The sequence below is a fragment of the Trichomycterus rosablanca genome, chromosome 14 (genome assembly GCF_030014385.1).
Source record: "Trichomycterus rosablanca isolate fTriRos1 chromosome 14, fTriRos1.hap1, whole genome shotgun sequence".
NCBI lineage: Eukaryota > Metazoa > Chordata > Actinopteri > Siluriformes > Trichomycteridae > Trichomycterus > Trichomycterus rosablanca.
The window spans coordinates 29,216,054-29,233,483 of NC_086001.1; the positions used below are offsets into that span (position 1 = coordinate 29,216,054).

The window sequence follows — 17,430 nt, forward strand, 5'->3', positions numbered from 1 at the left end:
TTTTTTTTTTTTTAAGTAAAGTTGAGGTCAGGGTTCTGTGACACATGGCTCATGATGTGGCAAGTTAATAACAGTGCCAAGGATGGGCCACAGCTGTGTTGGTGAGCTTTTGAAAAGTGGTAGCCCATCAATATTGACTTAAAGTTTCAGGTGTTTTGTATTGGTCTTTAAACCCTTGTTTTTTTGCAGAATGTGTGTAATTGATTGGAGCACACCAAAGTAGTATTACTGACCACCAGCTTTATCCTGAATTGCAAGATCATTTGATCTTGCTGTACTCAAGAGTGTCCTGGCATCTTTTGGCAAGATTGAGTGATACTTGCCAAGGACATCTAGCAGTGCATTTATTGCACTGTGCGTGATGTGGTGTTGAATTGCCCATTTTGCTAGTTCATCATGCAAAGAATCAAACTCCAGTTCTGACTCTGATCCAGAATCAAAGTCCTCACAGTCAAAAAATCCATCATTAGTTATGCAACTGAGGTCATTATTACACACAGCAGATTGGCAATCCATGAACTCCAAATCATCATCATCGTCGTCTTCGTCTTCAAGTAGAGCATTGTTTTCTGTTTCTGAATCAATGCTCTGCCCCCCCCCCCCCTTGTGCCTGAATTGACTCTAAGTCTCGATCAACCCATACTTTTGCTTTTCGCCTAAGTGTCCAATATGATGGTTTTCTGCAAGACATTCTGTACAGTTAGACAAAAGTTACAAAACAGAATCGTTGTCACATTCAATGTATGTTATTAAAGTTATTAAAGGATCTATTGCTTGTTCATTACATACCTTTGTCTTTTGCGCACCTGTCTTGCTAGTGAACCTGAGTATAAGAAGACAACTGTGAGTAATTGTATGAAAAAAGGTTAATATGGTAAATAATCCATACTCCTTTGATAAGTGTACACACTTTAAAAAAAAATGGTTCTTCAAGGGTTCTTTTGTAAAGTGAATGACCATGAGCATTAAGGACCTATATAGAATGGAGAATTTGTTGTACATGTTTCTATTTAGCACCAAGAGGGTGCTTGTAGTGTTACAATGTCAAGCTTGTAACAATAGAAGAACCCTTTTGGTGCTATATAGAACCATGCACAACACAATCTCCATCAATCTAAAGAACCATTTCACTATGCAAAGAACCTTTTAAGCATGAAATGGTTCCATATAGAAATCATAGTTCTAAGTAGAACTACTTCCTTAACTAAAGAACCCTTAAAAAAAATCATTGTTTCTTCAAAGGGTTCTCTGAGTCATGCCACAGAAGAACTACTTTTGGTTCCATAAAATACTATGTTTGTAGAAGGGATGTGTGAGTGTGAAGAATTCTTAAAGAATCTTAATTTAGAAAAGGTTGTGTTTTTTTTTTTTATTTAAAGGTTCTTCACACTCTCACGTCCCTTGTGCAAACTTTGTATTTTATGGTAACAAACATGGATCCTCTGTGGCATCACTCAGAGAACCCTTTGACAGTTTTCCATAAGGAATCTTAATCACTATCTGGGAACACTGACCCTGTGGTGTGTTGAAATGTTTGCAAAGTTCCTGATTTTGTGCACTTTTTCGACTGCTCAAATTTAGTGAAGGTAAATATATTTAAATGTAGTTTTTTTACATTTTTACACATGTATTTAATAATAAATGGAAGATAATGTTAACTATCCATTGAATGACTAAATTTACCATGCTTCTTTAATATATAGTTTCTTGATGTTTGAAAGAACCTGTGTATTTTATACAGCGTTGTCCAGACTTATCCACAACAGGCCAGTTAACTGCTGGATTTCTTTCCAGACAAGCCAGAGCACATCAGGTTAACTGTTTAAAGACTGAGGCCATCTGATTACACAAGCAGAATCAGATGTGCCCAGGCTGCTTTATGAAAACCTGCAGACACACCGGCCCTTTGCGGATGTAGGGAACCCGCCTACTATTTATTCAACTGGCTGAAGCATGTATCACATGTATCACATGCTTTACGTGGAGAGGCGTGACTTCAAAAAAAATAAATAAAATAAACAACCCAAAAGAACTAAAGGTGAGCGGTTTAGCTGCGGCTGATGAGAAACGGAGTGATTTCACGTAGTATGTTGAAATTTTCACTGCTTAAAAGTCCGCGGAGAGGTAATACTAACATTTCGTGTTTTTCTAAAGGCATGTTTCTTAGCGTTAGCTAAAGCTAAAATGAGACTAGAAGGCCAATTAGTGAGGATACTAGTGCTAGCCAGCAAAAGTTGTTTAGCCCGTAATTACGCCACTGATGTAACCTTCGCTAGTAGTGTTAAGTTAATAGAATTATATTCAGAATTGACACTTCTAACTAACAAATACCAAAACTATTTCCAGCTAACGCTATAGCTAGGTTTTTTTTTTAGCTTCAAGCTAAAGTCGTAATGCTAGCCAAGTTAGCTAGCTAGTGCTACTTACTTTGTAAATGGGGGTAAATACTTTGTATGCAAACACGAGTGTAACTTATACTCAGGGAAGATGTATTGAAGAAAAGTCAGTGGAATTACTACATACAAAAAGCAACTATATGCTACAATAAATCGATGGTTTTGACGGGTAGAAGAGCAGCGTCTCAGGCTATAGCTTACAAAACCGTTGAGTGTCCGTTAACTGGTTCGCTCGCGCTAACCTTTTAAATTCGCCACGAACATTCTAACTCATCCACGCGCACAATTAGTGTTTCGTGCTTGAGCTATAACTCCTAATGAGATGATCTGTTAGGTTAGTGTTGGTATAAAAAGTGAGAACTTCAAAATATACAGGGATATGGAGTTTAAATGCCAGGTTTGGTATTCACTGGACTCCATTTCATGCCACCTATAGCTAATGTCTGTAAATATTTAACTTTAAGCTCAACATATTTGGTCGTTTCTAAGACAAAGTTGTTCTCTCCCTCATTGAATGCTAGTGGAATTCTTTAATGCTTATATATCGTAAGATGGTTCTCTAGTCTTATCCATAAATGGCTAGTGTGGCTGCAGGTTTAAACATCAACTAAGCAGAAACATACCTGATTCCTTATCAGTTTTTCTAATTGAAATTAAATGGCAACATGATTTAAAATGATGAAATTAGGTGTTCTTGCCTAAGGCATATGCATGCTTATCGTGTTAACCAAACTACACGTGCTTAAGCATGCAAGTATTAAGAGCATATGAGATTAGATGCGTTAGTATAAGAACATGTATTTCGATCAAAGGCAGGTTGTTTTTCTGTAGTCGGTGTCACGCCAATATTAGTAACTGGGTTTAAGCTGAATTGCTCTCTGACAGACCCGTAGTTTTTCCTGAAGCTGTAAATCTTTTTGTGAAAATATTCAGAACAAAATATGAATGCCAACATTGGGCATTAAATGTACCCATAAATTTAGGATGGTTCTTGGCGTTTTTCCCATTTTCCATCAAATATATACATTTTTCTTAGTAACAGGGTAGCTTCTTGTCTTCATTTCATAGCTTCATGTTCATGCGTTCATTCAATGTGACGTCAACAGCTCCCTTTATTAATTATCAAATGTTTTCTAATGCCTGAAAAATTATGTGCAATTTCTCTTTGCCCTGTTTGCAGAACTTAGGTGGTTGTGGAGAATCAGATGACTGGTCTCTTCCAGACATTGGTTGTGAGATCTTTGGCAGTAAATACAGACACCCTTCTAGTGAAAGGACCTCACTTCCGCTGAAGAGAAAGAAGTTGGTTCATGACTCCTAGGCACACAGGGTGCATGTAGGTAACTCCTGTGTATATAGCCAGTCTGGCCTTTTTTTCCTTTTCTTTTTTTTCTTTTTTTTTTTTTAAGTAAGCCATATGTGACTCATGCAAATATTTGTAAAATACCTCCACAGTACAGTTCTGCACACAAATTGAACTAGTGTTCGGAGTTCAACAGCGTTTTAAATGTGGTTGATTGGAAATGTTGCATCCATAATGTCTCAAGATGAAACATTCTTTGCTTTTTTAAAAGCCCTGCCCTCAATCGGTATCTGCCGAGTCGTTCACATTTGAAACTTTGTCTACCTGTGAATTCTTGTCCACACAGCTGCACTGTGTAGCTCAAAGTGGGGATGAATCCACTGAGCTTCTGGATGTGGGACTGACCTCAGAACTCCATGTATCGCTTGTAAAACTCAGGGAGGTAACATAAGTTAATCTGTGTGATTAAACTGCTTGATACAGCTCGGGAAAGGCAACACTTGAAGAATAGGAATGGCATTGTGTGGCTTCTGGTGAAATATTAAGCACTAAAAATTCCATCACTTTGGACGTGATTTCTTTAGCCTTCCGGTTGCTGTACTTTTGGTATTGGTCAAATGTGGTCTCCACAGTTCGCTGGATTTTTTTTTGTTTGTGGGTTTTCCTAGCTGTGCTGTGTTCTGATCGCTGTAATACTTACGTGCCTTGGGTGATGTACTCTTGAGTGTCGTGTCAGGTTAGTGGTGTTTAAAAACCTTTCTTTTGCCTCCCCCAGGAAGAATGTTAGTTTTGCACGTTTTACAGGTAGCTGTCTTTTGTCTGAGTTGGTAGAAACTTTCCAGCTGATCACATTTTCTATCAGCACAGCAGCAAAATTAACACTGGTTTCTGTAGCCGTGCACAAGGTCTGTATCTTCATCTGGCAGTTGAACAATGGGTCCTCATGCAGAGCTGCTGCAATCCTAACGTTGTGAAAATGGCCGATCACATATTTGACACAGCTTGAATCCATAAACCCAGCCTGCCTTGTGTCTATAGAATGTCACAGACTGTTTTGAGTATTGTTGCTGACCATATGCATCCTTTCATGACCATTTCACTTGCAATTGAACAAATTGATTACAATGATTACAATTACTCCCTTTTTTTCTTCTTTCTTTATTAGTGACTCAATTTCATTTGTTTGACAGCACTTGGTAATGGATGCTGAAACTCCAAATCCCAATCCTGGTCACCTTTGGTAAGTTCTCTTGGTCATTTGTATGGTTGTTAACTTGACTGCCTATAATGAATCATCTTATTTATAGTTTTTTCCTTAATGCTGTTATAGTTTCTACTGGTGAATAGATTTCTGTTTTTGAACTGTGATATGAGCTCAATTTTATGGCCCACATACAATGACCAGCTTAGGTTTGCTTTCAGTCTTAAATTATCAGTTAATAACAAGCACAAAAGCATTTGCTAAATGTGAATAAAATTTCGATTGGACAGTTTAACCAATAATCGTAACTCTGCAATGCTTCCTCCTGAGCCTCCAACACACTCACTCAGCAGATGTTAACAGCTGTAGATCATTCTGAAATGGCAGACAAATGTTAACATTAAACAAAAAGTTTGGAATAAACGTTGCCTGTTACATTTCCTGTTTCAAAAGTGTTCATCAAATCTCAAGCCGTCACATCATAAGATTAAAACTTTGTTGCCATGGTTATCATTTAATTAGACTTCTCACTTTTACTAAGATGATGGTATACTAACAGAACTCCATACAGCTTGGTAATCTCAGACCCTGCGGTTTCAACGGAACAAATGTTTGATAGTAAGATGAGCAAAGCATGTTCTAGTAGACATGCTGCACCAGTCAGTGAAGGAAGGTCATCAATGCCCAATTTCACTGCTCATTTACAAAAAATGCAGAGCTGAACTTCATTGCATAACTCAAAATTGCAGTACTACTTACAAATAAATGAGTTCTGGCTGCTTTGTTAGTTCCATCACTGGCATGCTGAGTAATAAACTTTCACAAAAACCCTTGTGGTTAAGTGAAAGCAGCAGTGTAAACTTTTTTCAGCTCTGTGCAAATTACTGTAGCATATCACAGTGCTCAAACAATGAGATACTACAGCTATAATTTAGGATTTAGGCATTCCGGAGAGACAAATGGTAAAAACTTAACAAACAACTGACGGTTAATTAAAAGGAAACTCAAAATGCAGTATATCACAGTGCTTAAACACTTCTGAATATTACAGAAACTGTTGGTATGTGTGTGATACAGACAGAAGCTCCGTTAGCCAGCTGATAGAGTAAAAAAAAAAAGGTTAGCTATACTATTTGGGCCCAACTGATGACCGTGACCCAAATGGAGCATTATGTTGGCCAGCTGCAGCAGAGCTCTCACACAGCATCCTTAGTTCAGGTGCTTTATTAAGCTTATGCAGTGGAAGTGAGTTTACACTGCTTTCTTTTAGCTGGAGGGAAGCACAGGCTTTTTTGTCGGTTACATTTCTCAAAAACTTAAACCTCATTTGAATCTTAAGACATTTAGTTGAATGTTAAAAGTTAAATATAAGTAATACAAAGTGTGTTTACCAGATGAAGTGTTTTGTTGCAGCAGTGCGCACACACCAATGCACACAGTTATAAGGACACTTCCTTCTACTACTTGTAGAATTTCTACAGTGCACCTTTTTTGTATTGTAAATCTTGCTATTTTTGTTTCTAGGTGAATGCAGACATCATATGTGTTGCCTGTAGCAGCCATGCAAGGGGTTTGAGTTGTCTTGAAAGTTTCTGATGAGTGGAGTTTTAACCCAATTTCCATCTGCTGCACCTGCACTGCATGGATTCTTGACCATCTCTGCGTGGTAGTATAAAAACTGCTACCCTCCTCACTCCTGTAATGCAGACCACATTTAGAGCTTCGTAAAGTGTTTAATTACTTTGACTCTTGCAGAACTTTACATTTGTGCATGTCACAACACACATGGAACACATGAGCAAAGAAGAGTGTAACATTTCTGAAGGCATTGATCTATGCTACTTCTGTTACTATTTGCAATAAAATAAGTGTGCTTACCTTCAACGTGTCTTGCTTCGTTTTCGTTTTGCGAAAAATTTTTGTAGAAAAATAATACTTGAATAGACCCATAACAGGGCAGTTGCAACATTCATCGATATGTAGTAAAATCATTCTTTAACATAATTTTGCAAAGACTCTTTTTGGGCCTGGTATTTGTGTACAGATAGGGTTTTCACTTATTAATGTGGCTGTAAAAATACTACTACCAGTAAAAGGAGATATATATATATTCGAATGTTATAACAAGCCTTTTTATTAATATTGTGATTAATAATGTTGCAACTGCCCCTTGTTGCAACCGTCCCCACTCTCCCCGAATTGACTGACGGATATAAACGGAAAGGTGTGTGAAGAAATTCATCGGGAAATGATTAATCTGAGTAAGGTAGGTCACGTCTGTCTGCCTGCCTGTATGAACTGAGGAGCCTGCGACTCGCCCAGTGTAGTTATGTCCTAAGTGCGAGTTAAGAAAGAGGTTAAAAAAACAGTAATAATTCTACCTTCCAGCGTACTGGATACAATACTAACTACTTTTTTCATGTTGTGAGCATATGGTGTGAAAGTTCGACGAGGTCAGAATCCGAACTGGGAAATTGCAGCTCGGGTGAAAATTGCTGCATAATGCAGATGTCAAAAAGACGTATATGCGTATGCGTTCAATATGTAGAACGCGGTGATGATGATAAGACCAATGTAAGATCAAGTTAAATGGAACGCGATGCATTTAAGATGTTCCGACCTTTTCCAGACGTCTCTGAGACGTATATGTGCTATCAGGGATTACTTTACTCATTACATCCTGGAAAATATAATCTCGTTCCTCATTACTTTACTTTCACGTTACATTCTAAAACCCAAACAAATACTGTATACTGGAATCACATCTACAAACAAATTCCATTTATTTACTTTATTTATTTAGTTTCAGAAAAATCCTCTCTTGTGCAGAGATGTGTCTGTGTTTGTTTCTGCTTTAAAACACAAACGCCATGAACCAATCAGATTTAACATCATTAAACAAGTTTATTCCTTAATTATTTATCCTTATACTAGAGGAGCGACTCGGTTCTTTTAGTTCATTTCAAAGAGTCATTCAATAGAATCGGTTCATTCCGGAACGACTCATCCCTCATCACAGTAACTGTAATGTCATTACAAATATGTAACTGTAACGCGTTACATGACTTCGTTACAGATAAAAAGTAATCACGTGACTGTACCGCGTTCCCCCCAACACTGTAGCTGAGAGATACAGGGCTAATGGAGATGTTTTACTGCTAAGCTGCTGTTCAACTCCAGTCCAGTTGGTGGCGCTGGTGCGTCTTAAGTTGTTCTGCCAACCGCCATTAAACATCATAAGAAGAACAAGAAGCTGCTGTGTTTGTACTGTAGAGCCTCATCTGTAAGTAAAATATGTATTTAATTATAACCCTTATATTTAATTATAACCACATTCTAATTAATAATAAAACTAGAGTTTATAATAAAACATCACTGTGAGGATTTGAGGAGCTTTAACTCCAGTTTTATTTAAACACACAAACTATTAGCTGCTCCGCTAACTGTTAGCACCACACATGATTCAGTACTGATGAACCGATTCATTGAACCGATGAATCAGTGGATTGTAACGGATTCAGAGTTTATTCATTATTAAATCTAACATTTTGATATAAACGCGTCACATTTTCAGCTTTGTTTACAGTTTGTAATGTTTGATAGAAACAGCGAGTTCTTGTAGCTTTGTTTACAGGTTGTTTTACAGGTTTATAGTAAAAGTTAAAAGTATTAGTACAGCACTGTTATTGGGAGTGGATGAGAAACTAGATGTAAAGAACATCAGACTAGGGTTGGGCGGTATGACGATATTACCGTATACCGCGGTATTCAAAAATGGTGACGGTATTTTTTAAATGTGAAGCGCCGAATTTCTGCTTCAGGTTTACCTTGAAAACTGAGACTTTAGGACATGCGCGCATCCACAGTGAGGGAGGGGTGGGCGGTTGGAGCTCGCTGATTGCAGCGCGTAACAAACAAACTATTAGCTGCTCCGCTAACTGTTAGCATCACACACGATTCATATTACTGAACCGATTCATTTGAACCGATCCACCAAAATGAATCAATTGAGCAGTGGGGGGTATTCCAGAAAGCGGGTTAAGTGATTAAACCGGGTAAGTTAACTCAGAATTAATGAAAACTCGAGGTTTTTCGTTCCAGAAACCGGGATTAAAGAGAGCCTGTGTCAGTTACTATAGCAACTTACGCTCTGAAGCTCACCTGCTCACCGTGGTAAAGTTAGTTTTATATTGGACATTCCACTTTCTTTCGGCTCGTTCTCGGCTAATAAACGTTCAAAAATTAATTAAATTGCACGAACTGATGCCTCAGTAAACAAGGAACAAACTACAATCGAATTTGTTTAAAAATGTTTTTCTGGTAATTTTATTTAATGTTATTTAGTAAATGTGAGGTTCATCTGCGCTGAAGTTCTAGCGAGTTTTTGAGTTTTAGAAGTTCTTGGCAAGCACGTGGTCTGAGGCTGCTCTTTAATTGGTTGTTTTAAATTTTCCACACCGTACACACCCACTCTTATTAGAAGTGTGTCACTATTGGCTTATTTTTTTTAAACGCCGTGTGATTGGACAATCCCCGAGTCGACTCATTAACTGATTCATTCAGCTGCGGCTCGTCAGCTCGGTTCACGTTAAACAGTTAGTTGCAGATTGGAGCAGCATTTCTTCCAAAATGAGAGATAATTCAGTCTTGTCTTTACAAAAAACGCTTTCACAAAGCGTTCACTTGAAGAAAAAAAGGGCAAAATTCGTGTTCAAATAGTGCTACTTTTAAAGGCTTGTTTTTTATTGTTTTGTTTTTAATGTTGTTTTGTTTGCGCCCCCCTCAAAATTTTTAGCACCAGCCGCCACTGGTCGCCAACTTTCAGAACTGGAAATAAGGAACACCCTGGGCTGTCGGGTTGGCGGAAGGCATAGGGTCTTACACCGTCATAGAGACATTATTCTTTATAGTAATAAATCAGAACCATATTTTAGACAAAACAACATGCATAAAGAACATCATGTAACATTTTTTTCTGAATAGTGCAAACAACATTTTTATACAATCCATCTTCACACTGAAAATAAACAGCGGAGTAATAAACAGGTTGTTATGCTGATTAACTTGCGCACACACGGCGTTACAAAGATTAAAAGTGAACACTACTTAAAATAATAACTAAACACTTTCTAATTCCCACGGTAGCAGCCGTTTCCTTCTGTTTCATACACATCACCCTGTCTCAGTCTAATCTGCAGCATTTCTCTCCCACTGATAAAAATACGGAACAAAGCGCGTCCCGGATCAGTTCAATATGGAACACGACGTTTAGTTTGCAAATAAGGAACGATTCCGTATTTATAGGGCGGTTGGCAATCCTAACTGTAAGTCCTACAGTATGGGTACAGTACACATCAAGAACTTGAGGTTGAAGAACTTAACTAGTCCCCTGTACTAGTTACTACAACCACAATAATAATTAAAAGTCCTACAGCATGAGTACAGAAACAAAACAAATAATAAAAAGCATTAACAAAAATGAAGAAAATCTGATTATGATAAGATGTAGGTTGTAGTACTTAACTAGTCCCCTGTACTAGTTACTATAATGACAATACAAATTAAAAATTCCAAGGCATGGGTGCAGTAACAAATCAAAAATTGTACAAAAATTGTACTAGATACTACAACCAAATTACAAATTAAAAGTCCCCCAGCATGGATACAGTAACGAATCAAAGTTTTTTAAAAATTAACAAAAATCGAGAAACGCAAATTTAGAAAGGACAAAGGTTGTAGTAGTTAACTAGTCACCCGTACTAGTTACTACAACCACAAAACGAATTAAAAGTCCCCCAGCATGGGTGCAGTAAGTAATCAAATAATTAAAAAAAAAAAAAAAAAAAAAAAATTGATAAACGCAAATTTTGATAAGACAAAGGTTGTAGTAGTTAACTAGTCACCTGTACTACTTACTACAACCACAATCTAAGTTAAAAGTCCCCCAGCATGTGTATAATAAGTAATAAAAAATTTTGCAAAATTTACAAAAATTGAGAAATGCAAATTTTGAAAAGACAAAGGTTGTAGTAGTTAAATAGTCACCCGTACTAGTTACTACAACCACGTTTCAAATTAATAGTCCCACTGCTGTAGCTGTAGCCCAGTGGCTAAGGTACTGGACCAGTGATCAGAGGGTCTCTGGTTTAAGCCCCAAAATTTTGACCGAGAAACCTCTGTGCTTTTTGTCTCCTGACGTTTGGCCCACATTTCCTGAGACAGGCTGATGTCTTGTAATTGAAGTGGTTTTACAAGAAGGCCATCAGGGAAACTGTGGTTGACAATGTGCTCAGTGTACCTGCCCTGAAGAGAACTGTGCACTTTTCTCACAAACTGTCCTGGATGCAATCCTTTCTTTTTGTTTAGGATGTTATGCTTGATTATACCAAACCATGCCTCAACATGGCAATTAGTCTCTCTTGTTTTTTCTGAAAAAATGTCGTCAGTGTTTTCTGTTTTGTCAGTAGATTCCCCAACATAATTCCACTCCAAAGAGGAAATATTGAAAGATAATTTTTAAACAGTTGATGACGCCTGGACAGTAGTATGGATTTTGTGCAGACGAAATATTGTGTAATCACAATATTTTAATGTTTTATTACAAAAAAATTAAACAATCAGAACGTCAAACATTGCTTATCCCATCTGATCTATAATAAATATGCATAACTGTAAATGCATCTGTATCAATTACACTTTTAAACATATTAACATATAACATATTAACATATAGCCATTGTAACCTCTCACTGCCCACACAAAACACAATAATAGCAGGCTAAACACTTCAATATATTTCAAAAAGTTAACTGGTTAGTTTCTAGTTATAGCTATTTCTTAAAAGTGTATGAACGTGTACGATTAGTTCTGCCTGTAATACAGAAGTTCTATATGGTAAGAAAAAAATATTAATGTAAATGTTAATGTTGCGATGACGGTGATGTAAAATAATGTAAAATAATTCATTCAAGTCCAAACATTTGAGTGGTTTAATGAGAACGCTACTTTAAATCACTCAAGCTCAGTGCAGAACAACAGGAGCACAGTCGGAAACGGTCAATTCCGAAATCCTCCCTACACACTCGCTCCCTGCGCCCTATAGTGCACTTAACATTCTTAAAGGGCCAGACAATATATTTATAATTCACATTATTATTCAGATTCTCACTTAGACGTGAAGTGAATTTAATGTTTTTATTACTAGGTGATGAGTTTAATATTATTGTGGTATTAATGTAGTAAAAGTAATTCTAATTAATCGACTTGTTTCTTTGTTTCTGTTGCTTTCCAAGGAAACAGTTTCTACAGTCTTATCAAAGCATAAACATGAAGAACTTTCATCACTGCTCAGTGTGGGAAGAGTTTTACTACACAGAGTCATCTTCAACAACACCAGCGCATTCACACAGGAGAGAAGCCATATCACTGCTCAGAGTGTGGAAAGAGTTTTACTAAGCAGAGTCATCTCCAACGACACCAGCGCATTCATACAGGAGAGAAGCCATATCACTGCTCAGAGTGTGGAAACAGTTTTTCTCGTCAGAGTACGCTCCAAAAACACAAGCGCATTCACACAGGAGAGAAGCCATTTCAGTGTTCAGAGTGTGGACACAGTTTTTCTCGTCACAGTACGCTCCAAAAACACCAGCGCATTCACACAGGAGAGAAGCCATTTCAGTGTTCAGAGTGTGAAAAGAGTTTTACTCGAAGTAGTGAGCTTAAAGTACACCAGCGTGTTCACACAGGAGAGAAACCGTATCACTGCTCAGAGTGTGGAAAAAGTTTTACTCGACAGAGTAAACTCCAACAACACCAGCGTGTTCACACAGGAAACAAACCGTATCACTGCTCAGAGTGTGGGAAGAGTTTTGCTAACAGTAATGCTCTTAAAGTACACCAGCATGTTCATACAGGAGAGAAACCGTATCACTGCTCAGAGTGTGAAAAGAGTTTTATTCAAAGTAGTGCCCTTAAGGTACACCAGCGTGTTCACACTGGAGAGAAGCCGTATCACTGCTCAGAGTGTGGAAAGTTTTTTGCTTATGAAAGTAATCTTAAACGACATCAACAAACTCACACAAAAAAACTACATCACTGTTAAAAGTGTGGAAAGTATGTTTGTGCATTATTCTCTCTAACAACACCAGCACATTCACACAGGAGGTAAAGCTGTATGGTTTTCTTTTTCTAGAACTGTTCTAGTTTAATTATTAAATATACATGATGGTATGAATATGATTATTAATCATTAAAAGTAATGTGGTGAAATGTACCAACCTCAGATCTGAATCTGTTTTTGTTCTTTATTCAAGTTTAATCTACTTTAATAAACACAGAACAACTTTATCTTTCAAGTGGAAGAATTTTACCCTGGTCTTTATGGTGTTTGCAAGAATTCTTCATATTATGAATGCTATCGCATTTTTCCTTTCAAAATTCTTCACACATTCTCTAAAGGGGCCAGGTCAGGACTGCAGGCAGGCCAGTCCAGTACCCGTACCCTCTTCTTCCTCAGCCACACCTTGTTAATGTGTGCAGCAGGTGGTTTTGCATCATCTTGTTAAAAAATGCTGGATGTCCCTAGAAAAGACAATGTCTTGAAAGCAGCACATGTTGCTCTAAGATCTCAATGTACTTTTCTGCATTAACCCTCCTATTACCTTCAAGTTTACTAACAGAATTTAAACCTCTAGAAAATGATTATAATTAAAGTTTTTACCCAAGTTTATGTCACATACTTTATGTTTGTTCGTTGACCACTTAAATAGCCTTAAAAAAAAAACCCGTACTCACCCCCCTTATACATCCAGAATACCTGTTGCACGACTATGGAGGAATATGCAGATTACTATAAAATCTCATCGATTAATCTAAAATTTGAAGTGGTGTTTTATTGGCTTTATATACTTTCTAGGTACATATTGTTGCAAGTTTGTCACGCTCTCGTCGGCCCTGCCTTGATTCTCTGTCATCAAAGCGTATGACACGGGAAAAAACATGGACTGTGTTTAGAGACATGGTGGCTGAAAATATTGCTCTTCCAGTGTTAGCAGTCCAAAGACTTACTGTTGCTTCACCTTTTGAGTTGTACAGTCCTGCCAAAATGAGCCAATTCAATGTAGGCTTGCAAGTGGGTCACATCCAAGTCTTTCCAACTGTCCCCATACACACACCTCCCCTCTAAATTTGCCATCTGAAGTATATTCTTCTCAAGAGATGGTGTTAGTAAGAGCTCAAATGCTGATTTTATTAGCACTAAGTCTACCCTGTTGTTTAAGTGGGGAGACAGACCATAATAACTTTTCATTTTTGGAAGGTAGTGTGTTTGCTGGTGGTTGAGAGACAAAAGAAGGGTCAACACTGAGGGACTCATTCTCAACAGGGTCCTCCTCAACATCATCCTCTGTCTCTATTAACGGGAACCATATTTTCCTGTCCCCACAGCATGGGAAATATCAAAAATCTCACGAGGATGTTTTCCCCTCCCCCATGTTGTGTGAACTATCAGTGGTTCTGGCACTACTACAGTTATGAGTATGTGAGGTTAGGGCCTTAAAGTTTTTTGAAGATTGTTAAATTACAATTCATAGTGACTTCAATGTCACCCTAAACAACCAAAACAAATGTGTGTAAATATGATATTTTTTATATGTTTTATACAGCTAAATAAGCCTGGGGTCAAACTGACCCAAAAGAACACCGATGCGTACAACATGCGTACAGGGCATTAAAAACATATTTTCATGTTAATTTTATATTTACCCAGTTGTCCCCATTAAATTAGGAAAAGTCATTAAATATGAAGCAAAAAAATTATGTCAATCAATTATTTAAAGACGTTAAACATTGAATGGGGTCAAATTGACCCTAAAGGTAATAGGAGGGTTAAAGAGACAGTACACTATTAACAACCATTTTATAATACACGAGGTCCAGTTACAAAATACACTATATTGCCAAAAGTATTCACTCACCCATCCAAATAATTGAATTCAGGTGTTCCAATCACTTCCATTGCCACAGGGGTATAAAACCAAGCACCTCGGCATGCAGACTGCTTTTACACACATTAGTGAAAGAACGGGTCGCTCTCAGGAGCTCAGTGAATTCCAGCGTGGTACCGTGATAGGATGCCACCTGTGCAACAAGTCCAGTCATGAAATTTCGTCACCACTAAATATTCCACAGTCAACTGTCAGCGCTATTATAACAAAGTAGAAGTGATTAGGAACGACAGCAACTCAGCCATGAAGTGGTTGGCCTTGTAAAATGACAGAGCTGGGTCAGCGGATGCCAGAGGTTGCCAACTTTCTGCAGAGTCAAGCGCTACAGACCTCCAAACTTCATGTGGCCTTCAGATGAGCTCAAGAACAGTGTGTAGAGCTTCATGGAATGGGTTTCCATGGCCCAGCAGCTGCATCCAAGCCTTACATCACCAAGCGCAATGCAAAGTGGTGTAAAGCACGCCGCCACTGGACTCTAGAGCAATGGAGACGTGTTCTCTGGAGTGATGAATCACACTTCTCCATCTGGCAATCCAATAGACTAGTCTGGGTGTTGTGGTTGCCAGGAGAACGGTACTCGTCTGACTGCATTGTGCCGAGTGTAAAGTTTGGTGGAGGGGGTGTTTTTCAGGAGTTAATCTCAGCCCCTTAGTTTCAGTGAAAGAAATGCCATGCTTCAGCATGCCAAGAGATTTAGGACAATTTCATGCTCCCAACTTTGTGGGAACAGTTTGTGAATGTGCACCAAGCAAGGTCCATAAAGACATGGATGAGCCAGTTTGGTGTGGAAGAACTTAACTGGCCTGCCCTCAACCTGATAGAACACCTTTGGGATGAATTAAAGTGAAAACTGTGAGCCAGGCCTTCTCATCCAACATCAGCGTCTGACCTCACAAATGCACTTTTGGAAGAATGGTCAACATTCCCATAAACACACTCCTAAACTTTGTGGAAAGCCTTCCCAGAAGAGTTAAAGCTGTTATAGCTGCAAAGGGTGGTCGACATCATATTAAACCCTATGGATTAAGAATGGGAGTCACTCAAGTTCTCTGTTATTCCTCAACGAAATTCATTGAAGTCTGGATTTCTCGTTGTGAAGTTTTGCTTTGATCTTCACTGTAAGTGTGCAGAATCTCAAATGGTTTTTGTGCTGCCATGCAGCTGGGTAAATGGAGTTAGTGTAGAATTATGTACAAAGATCTACAGAGCCTAGATGAACTGGCCGGTTAGCTCAGTTGGTTAGCATGTGGTGAATAATGGCAGGGGCCCTGGTTCAATCCCCGTACGGGCCACATTCACCTTAACGATTAGGGGGAGCATGTTTAAGAGAGTCAGGTGAGCATGTGCTGTGTATCAGGACTTTCTGACCTGAGTAATTTAATCACTGAAAGTAAGAATACCACCCTGTTCTTCTGCCATCTTTAATTCTGGCTTCATTTCACCTAATGAACTTGGCATGACCTTTATAAGTGGTTACTATCTATTTTGTTAATGGCAAAAATAAATAAATAAGTAAATAAAAAGAGAACTGCTGTGTAATTTAGTGAATTCTTGCACTGCACATGGCAGAAGACTAAAAGAAATTTAGACCGTGTAGAATAAAAGTATTAGGAAAGTATGAGGTTAAAAGCATCAGCTTTTATTTATTCTTAAAAGAAAAATACATGAACATCAGTCATCTCACAGGAAGATCTGTTCTGCTCAACAACAGTAAAGCTCTCCATCGTTTCTGTGTGGCAGCTCCATAACTGAAGGGCTGTCAGTGTAGAATCGGGTATGTGGGTATATGCCCTGCCTTTGGTCATCAGCCGGTTAGCTCAGTTGGTTAGAGCGTGGTGCTAATAATGCCAAGGTCGCAGGTTTGATCCCCATATGGGCCACACCCGCTTTTGGACTTAATCTAATAAACAAGCTGCTACAGAAACTCATTTTTGTCCCTGTTAAAAACTTTAGCTTAGTTAAAGCAAATAAAGACACATTTAAAATGTTCATCTTTTATTACAGGTTTAAAGTTGCATAAAACAAATGTTTGTTTATGTCATCTAAGGCTTTAATTTATTTATTTTGGACATTATTCATTACAACATCACATCAGCAAGAAAAGGTGTTGTGTAAGGTGTTGCAGGCAGCAATGATGACTTTTCTGGTACATATGAAAGAGCAAATAAATATGACATAATATTACAACAAATATTATAACAAAAATCATCAAATAACTCAAAGGTAAAATCAAAGGTCTCCTTGTACTGCATTTATTATCAGATAAACTGAAAAAAGCCAAATTAAAATCTTTACAGTTTAACTGACTTTTAAAGTGGAGTTTATAATCATGTGGAGTTCATCATTCTCATCTAGTGGTGCTAGAGATACATTACATCTTGTTCAATAGGTACAGATTTGTGACATTATTATTATTATTATTATAAATTGTTGCTGTTGTGTTTGTTTTTTTTAACTGTTCATGTTTTAAAGATAATAATGTCTTATTTATCTATTAATAAAATAAAAATAAAAGTAAGAGAGAGT

General features: G+C 37.8%; 1 long non-coding RNA gene and 1 pseudogene across 2 annotated transcripts; both read left to right on the plus strand.

Annotated features, from left to right (window-relative positions):
- Positions 1–13,172, plus strand: part of LOC134327143 (zinc finger protein 850-like) — an 82,161-nt pseudogene extending 68,989 nt beyond the window's left edge.
- LOC134327148 (uncharacterized) lies at positions 1,950–6,784 on the plus strand. 2 transcript variants are annotated; one of them, XR_010014684.1, is made up of 4 exons: positions 1,950–2,038; positions 3,577–3,732; positions 4,865–4,939; positions 6,425–6,784. It is a non-coding gene; the product is annotated as an uncharacterized LOC134327148 (long non-coding RNA). The 2 variants fall into 2 exon arrangements; XR_010014683.1 differs by having other exon boundaries at positions 2,037–2,124.
- Positions 13,173–17,430: the final 4,258 nt, after the last annotated feature.